Genomic DNA, 7,575 nt, shown 5'->3' with positions numbered 1-7,575 from the left:
ACACTACTTTTTCATGCTTTATTGATTATATAATGATTGTATGAGACCATGAACGAACCAATTGAGATTGATAAAAATATTTTGAGGAGTTTCTCTCAAATTTGCTAGGCATTTTGCTTTGTTCTTCACAAAAATCAAACTTATCAAAGATTGTATCTTTGTGGCGTTTGTCGATTGTTTTCGCACGGATTGTCAAAACGAGTTCTTTGAAGGTTCGTATGAAAAATTCGATTGTTATCATCGTTGATATTTGTTGCTAAGTGTTAATCGCTTAGAGGTTAATATCACAAATCTTTGCTTGTTTCAAAAGATCGGGACAACACAATCGATCCTTGTTCGATATTGAATTGAGGGCGCGATTCTAATAATCGTGTTTGCTTTCATTCGTACAAGGATTCGTATCATTTGGTATCAGAGCTTCTGGTTCTGTTTGATTCAAGTAAGTTATCGTTAATGTTGTTATTTTCAGATCTGACTCAAATTTCGTTCTGTTCTCAGATCTGTGGTATCCTTTCGTTTCTATTGTCAAATCTTTCTATATAAAAAAATATATAAGAAAAGAAAAACATAAATTTCATTCTGTTATCAGATCTGTGTTATTCCTTCGTTTCTGTTTTCAGATCTGTGTTATCCTTTGTATTGTTGTAAGATCTGCTTTATTCTAGTGTTCTTTGTTTTGTGAAGTCCAAGTGAGACACTTGCGAGTGTCCACGAGTTGAATCTTGTTATTTTGATATACAAGTACAAAGCTTGAGCACATCTTAGAGAGAACTATCAAATTCGAGTTAAAACACTTGAGTGCGAGCGTTATTTCTTTGGAGTGACGGTGAGAATTTTGTAGTGAAAAGAAAAAAGAGAGTCGAGTGAATTTTCATTGGAGTGACCAGTGAGGATTCGTGGTGAAAAAATTTATTCTTTATTATTTTATACTAACCTTTTCTTGCAGGTATAATGGTTGACGATCGTCAATTTCAAACAATGTTAAAAGGGTTGGATAAAATATGGGAGAAGGAGTTTAAGCCTCTACATGAGAGATATAGGCGGAGTGAAGGAGATGAGAGGTATGATAGGCAAGATGATGGGAATAGACGAGGTAGTAGAATTGGTGGGGATAGAGCTTTGCACGTGGATCATGGTGATGATAGGCGATGTGATGAGAATAGAGGAGCAGGCCGAAGAGGTGAACGTGATGTGCATAGGGAGTCTTTGACATCTACTTGGCGGACGAGCTTGGAAGAGAAAATTATTGCTAGGCCAATGAATGAGTCGAGACGTGAAGCTACCAAATATGAATATCAAGGTACAAGTAAAAACTCAAATTCTAGTACTTTTGATATTATATGTTTTTGGTGTTTAAAATTTGGGCATGATACTAGCCAATGTCAACGTAAGGAGCTTACAGTAGTAGAGTCGTTGGTTGAACTTAAATCTCATGTGGAGGTTGAGATTGTTGGAGAATTTGAACATGAAGTTGAGGTTGTAGAAGAATCTGAATTTGAGGTTGTGGTTGAGAAAGTTGTTGATGATAGTATTCCACAAGTTGATGAGTCTAATTATATTAAATTGTGTATAGTGGAAAGTGAATCATTGAGTGGTAAAGAAATGTGTGATTTGTCTATTAAGGAGGAGGAGAATAGGCAAGAAGAAACTTTGTTGCTCAAAACATTTGAAGAAAAACATATTTCTTTTGCTCAATTGAAACGAAAAGAAATTATTGATGATCAATTGAAATGTATTGAAAAGAGTCGAAAAAAATGTGATATGGTCGAAAGAATGAGTGAACAAAAGAGTGAGATGACCATAGAAATAAAAAGAGAAGAAAAGAATGAGATAAAAAAAAAGAACAAGAAAAAGAGGCCAAAGAAAATAAAAAGAAAAAGAACTTTATGGCCCAAAAGAGTGAGATGGAGAGATGCTTATTCTTGCATAAACCATTTCATGTACCTTTGTACAAAGTTGTTTATTGTTATGGTGATGATATAGCCGGTTCAATTCCGAGCATTGCTATTTCTTATTAGGTTCTTGGGGTTGTCATACCAAGGAGACAAGTGAGTTTTACTAAAGGGAGAACCCAAGGGTCCGAGCCTCGAGAATACAAGTACCATCGCGATGAGGTAAGTTTAGTTGCCAACACAACAACTATGAGGTATGACTTTCTTCCTTACTTTAAAGTTGTGTTGCTTTGTTTTCAAGAATTTGTAGAACGGGTTGCAAGTTTGGTGGTTAGAGGACCGGGTGTCAGTTTGTCTTTATTCCTTGGTTGTTATGGATGTGAGACTATTGATGAAATGCATGTACTTTTTATGAACTTTGATTTTCCACGAGTTACTAAGTTAGTAGGATTTGTTTGCTACAAGGGTTTATATGCATTAGACATAAATTTTTGTGATGAGATAAGATATTGCATTGATAGTACACGTGACGTATCTTATTTCCATGATTTATACTTGATTAGTGATGATTGTAAAGATTACATGGATAGTACATTTAATGTGTTCTATTTGAATGATTTATGTTGGTTTGATGATGGTTTTGAGGGGCGCAAGGATGAACATGACTGCTTCTTTGTTCATGATGAAAACATGTTTAAGGAGAATAAAATTTTCATCCTACACATATTGCATGAGTTGTTGCTTGATATTGAGGCACATGACATGTGTTTAATTGGTAGCCATGAAGTAACTAGTGTCATAGATATGATGCATGAATTTTTACTATGGTTGCATATGAGGAGGTATATTGAGTGGAATTGTGAAACATGCATTGCACGTAAGAATTTTTATGATCATAATAATTACAATTTTAAGGAGGATAAATTGTTTATTCTAAATTCATTGCATGAGTTACGTGCTGGTGATGCATATAGTGGTGCATTTATCTTTGATAAAATGCATGATTATATGTGTTGGTTGCATATGAAGAAGTATGTTAAGTGGTGTAGTCAAGGGTGCATTGGATATGGGGAAAGGGCATTTAAGTTTGATTCTTATGTGTTGTATCAATTATATCTTATTCCTAGTGGACTATGGTCGTACACGTGTATGGATTTCATTTGTATGTTAACTAGGTCTAAGAAGGGGAGAAACCTTATTTTTCTGATAGTTAATGATATCTTATCATTTGGTGTCACTCGTCAATTGGTGTATGTTGAGGATGATGAATACATATGGAAGGCGACCGTGAAGTTGGAGTTTCTAGTGCTGATGGAGCGAGTAAATGATAGCGTCTACAAACCAAACTTGAACCTGAAGGTAAGCATGTTGGTCATATAAATTTTGTTATTACTAACTTGCTTCGTTTTTGTGTAGGTAGACAAGATTTGAGGACAAATCTTTTTGAAGAAGGGGAGTATGATACGAATCTGACCGGGTGTTACATGCTAATGGTTGAAAGAAGATTTAAGATGTGTTGTTACCTCGGACTTTCAAGCTTGATTGTGATTAAAGATGATGAATCAAGCATATTCAAGCAAGTGGAGGAGTTCAACAAAGAATATATCGAAGGACCTATAACGAGGGGACGTATCAAGAAATTTAAAGAAGCACTTCAAGGATTCATGGTGAACTACCAAGGAAGTTCAACAAATGGGGTGTCTAAATTAGAGGAGTTTGGGGAACATGGACACAACAATGGAAGTGTTTGGAATGTTATTCAAGTGTTAAAAGACCATGAGGACAGCAGCAAGCGCGCACCCATGCAAGAAGTGGCGCAGCCGTGCGCACGAACCAGTAACAGGCGCGCCCCCGCACCACAAGTGGCGCCGTCACGCGCACCCATGCGCGCGCCACCGCGCGGAAACCCGCGCCACCGCGCGCATTGGCCGAACTTCACGCGCCCCCCCACGTGATCTCGTGCTATCGCGCGACCTTCCGTGTAGAAATTGTTCACAACTTTCTTGATGACTTTTTACACTACTTTTTCATGCTTTATTGATTATATAATGATTGTATAAGACCATGAACGAACCAATTCAGATTGATATCAAATATTTTGAGGTTCTCTCAATTTTCAAGGCTTTTAGCTTTGTTCTTCACAAGAAGAAAAACAAATCAAACTTATCAAAGATTTTCATCTTTGTGGCGTTTGTCGATTGTTTTCGCACGGATTGTCAAAACAAGTTATTTGAAGGTTCGTATGAAATTCAATTGTTCTTATCGTTGATATTTGTTGCTAAGTTTTAATCGCTTAGAGGTGAATATCACAAATCGTTACTTGTTTCAAAAGATCGGGACAAAATAATCGATTCTTGTTCGTTATTGAATTGAGGGCTCGATTTCAATAATCGTGTTTGCTTTTCATTCGTACGAGGATTCGTATCATTTTGTTTGTACCAGACTTGGTGAAAAACATTATTTTCATTTCTATGCTTGATAAAGATGGATTTTCTTGTTTATTTAGCAAAGGTGTTTGCAACATTTACAAGAACGAATGTTTAATTGGTACCGGAGAACATGAAAACGATCTCTACACCTTAAAATTAAAAGATATTCCACTTAACAATGTCCAAGCAATAACAACAACAAACAAGCACAAACAAGATACTCTAAATTCGGCACAATTATGGCATGCTCGATTAAGACATATTTCCCTAAGAAGGATGAACAAGCTAGTGGGAGTGGGCATGTTTGATATGTCTGATATTAATGCTCTCACGACTTGTGAATCCTGTCTAAAAGGAAAGATGACCAAAATTCCCTTTAAGGGCCATGTGGAGCGAGCCAAGGGGTTATTGGATTTGATCCATACCGATGTGTGCGGTCCACTTAGCATCACCACTAAGCATGGACATGCCTACTTCATCACCTTTACCGATGACTTTTCGAGGTATGGGTATGTATATTTGATGAAGTACAAGTCTGAAGCCTTTGAAAGGTTCAAAGAATTCAGAAGTGAAGTAGAAAAGCAATTAGGACGAAGCATCAAGACACTTCGATCGGATCGAGGTGGTGAGTACTTGAGTGCCGAGTTCCAAGAGTATCTTAGGGAGAATGGGATTCTCTCACAGTGGACTCCGCCAGCTACACCACAGTTGAATGGTATTTCGGAACGTCGTAACTGGACTTTGATAGACATGGTTTGGTCTATGATGGGGTTCACGGAGTTGCCGCCATCCTTTTGGGGATATGCGCTTGAGACAGCGGCACTGTTGTTGAACAATGTCCATTCAAAAGCAGTTGACAAGACTCCATATGAGATATGGATGGGTAAGCCACCCAAATATTCTTATCTTAGAATATGGGGGTGCCCTGCTTATGTGAAACAGGTAGTGGGAGATAAATTGGATAGTCGATCCATTTTATGTTACTTTGTGGGATATCCAAAGAATTCTGTTGGATATTACTTCTATCATCCCCAAGAAACAAAGGTGTTTGTTTCTAGGAATGCAACCTTTTTGGAAAAGGAATTTCTATTGGATAGAAAAGGGGAGATGATAGAACTCGAAGAGGTTCGAGAGACACCCACCATTATAGAACCCACACCCGAAGAGCCAAGAGAGGAGATACAAGCACCTAGAAGATCCGAGAGAGTCTCGAGACCACCTATGAGGTATGGTCTGCTTCTTGAAGAGGGCCATGATGAGCCTATCCATGGATGTGATCCAAGGACCTTCAAGAAAGCATTATCTGATGCCGATTCATCCAAGTGGCTTGAAGCAATGGAATCTGAGATGAATTCCATGCATTCGAACCTAGTGTGGAATCTCGTGGATCCACCTGAGGGAATTGTTCCCATAGGGTGTAAATGGATTTAGAAAAGGAAACTTGGGGCGGATGGGAAGTTATTGACCTTCAAGGCGCGATTGGTGGCAAAAAGATATACTCAAAGACAAGGAGTTGACTTTGAGGAAACCTTTTCTCCAGTTGCAATGTTCAAGTCTATAAGGATATTTTTAGCCATAGCTGCATGGTATGACTATGAGATATGGCAGATGGATGTCAAGACAGCCTTTCTTAATGGGGATATTAAGGAAGAGATTTACATGTCTCAACCCGAAGGGTTTACATCTATCGGAAGTAAGCATATGGTATGCAAACTTCAAAGATCTATTTATGGTCTAAAGCAGGCATCTAGGAGTTGGAACCTTTAGATTCAATAGTACAATCAAAGAGTTTGGTTTTACTAAGAATCCTGAGGAACCCTGTGTGTATAAGAAGGTCAGTGGGAGTGCTGTGACATTCCTGGTACTGTATGTTGATGACATTCTACTCATTGGGAATGATGTAGGAATGTTGCAATCAACTAAGATATGGTTAGCAAGTAAGTTCTCGATGCAGGACTTGGGTGAAGCATCTTTTGTATTGGGAATACAGATCTATAGAGATAGATCAAAAAGATTGCTTGGTCTCACCCAGTCCACATACATTGATACCATCCTGAAGCGGTTCTCGATGGATGAGTCCAAGAGAGGACATCTACCAATGTGTCATGGCGTGTCCCTATCCAAGTCTATGTCTCCCAAGACTGATGCAGAGATAGCGGCGATGACACGCGTTCCATATGCATTTGCAATTGGTAGCATCATGTATGGGATGATATCTACACGTCCTGACGTGGCTTTCGCGCTAAGTGTAGTGAGTAGATATCAATCGAACCCTGGTCTTCCACATTGGAAAGCTGTGAAAGACATCCTCAAGTATTTGAGGAGGACCGATAAATTGTTCTTGGTCTATGGGGGTGGAGATCTGAAATTGGAAGGCTATACCGACTCTAGCTTCCAAAGCGATATTGATGACTCAAAGTCAACCTGTGGATTCATATTCATGATCAATGGTGCTGCTGTCTCTTGGAAGAGTTCCAAGCAAGACAGTACAGCGGATTCCACCACTGAGGCAAAATACATTGCTGCATTAGCTGCAGCAAAGGAGGCTGTTTGGATAAGGAATTTCGTCTAAGAGTTGGGCGTCATTCCTAATGGAGTTGCTCCTGTCCCGCTGTTTTTTGACAAAACGGGAGCCATTGCTCAAGCAAAGGAGCCGAGGTCTCATCAGAAGTCCAAACACGTATTGAGAAAGTACCACATCCTCAGAGAGATCGTGGAAATAGAAGATGTCATGATTGACAAAGCCAACTCCGCAGATAATGTTGCTGATCCGCTAACTAAGCCTTTACCTAGACCATTGTTCGAGAAGCATCGCGAATCGATGGGTTTGAAGCATATGGGTAGTTGGCTATTGTGCAAGTGGGAGATTGTTAGAGTAAGTGCCCGTCGAGCCAAGTGTTGGCCGAGGATTCATGTTTAAACTCTATGTAAAAACAGTCTTTCTTTTAATAATATTTGAATTTATTGTCTTGGCACTTCTTTATCTGTATACCCATACTAGTTGCATAGATAAAGTCCTTGAATATACAAATAGTAGAAAGAATATGAGATGCTCATATGATGAGTATCATGAAACTCATATTTGGAATACTGTATATTCTAAACAGTTCCTAGTCGATTCAGCCGCCGCTAAGAAGGATATAGGCCGCTCGAGTTAGAGACTAGTATCTGCGATGTGAGTACCATGTTTAATTGGTAGGGGACATTGTGATGTCCGAGCATGCAGATAGGTGCTCCTGGTAGAATGCACTGAA

This window comes from Primulina tabacum, chromosome 14 (assembly GCF_025594145.1).
Source record: "Primulina tabacum isolate GXHZ01 chromosome 14, ASM2559414v2, whole genome shotgun sequence".
Lineage (NCBI taxonomy): Eukaryota > Viridiplantae > Streptophyta > Magnoliopsida > Lamiales > Gesneriaceae > Primulina > Primulina tabacum.
Note: the sequence above shows the minus strand (reverse complement) of the source record.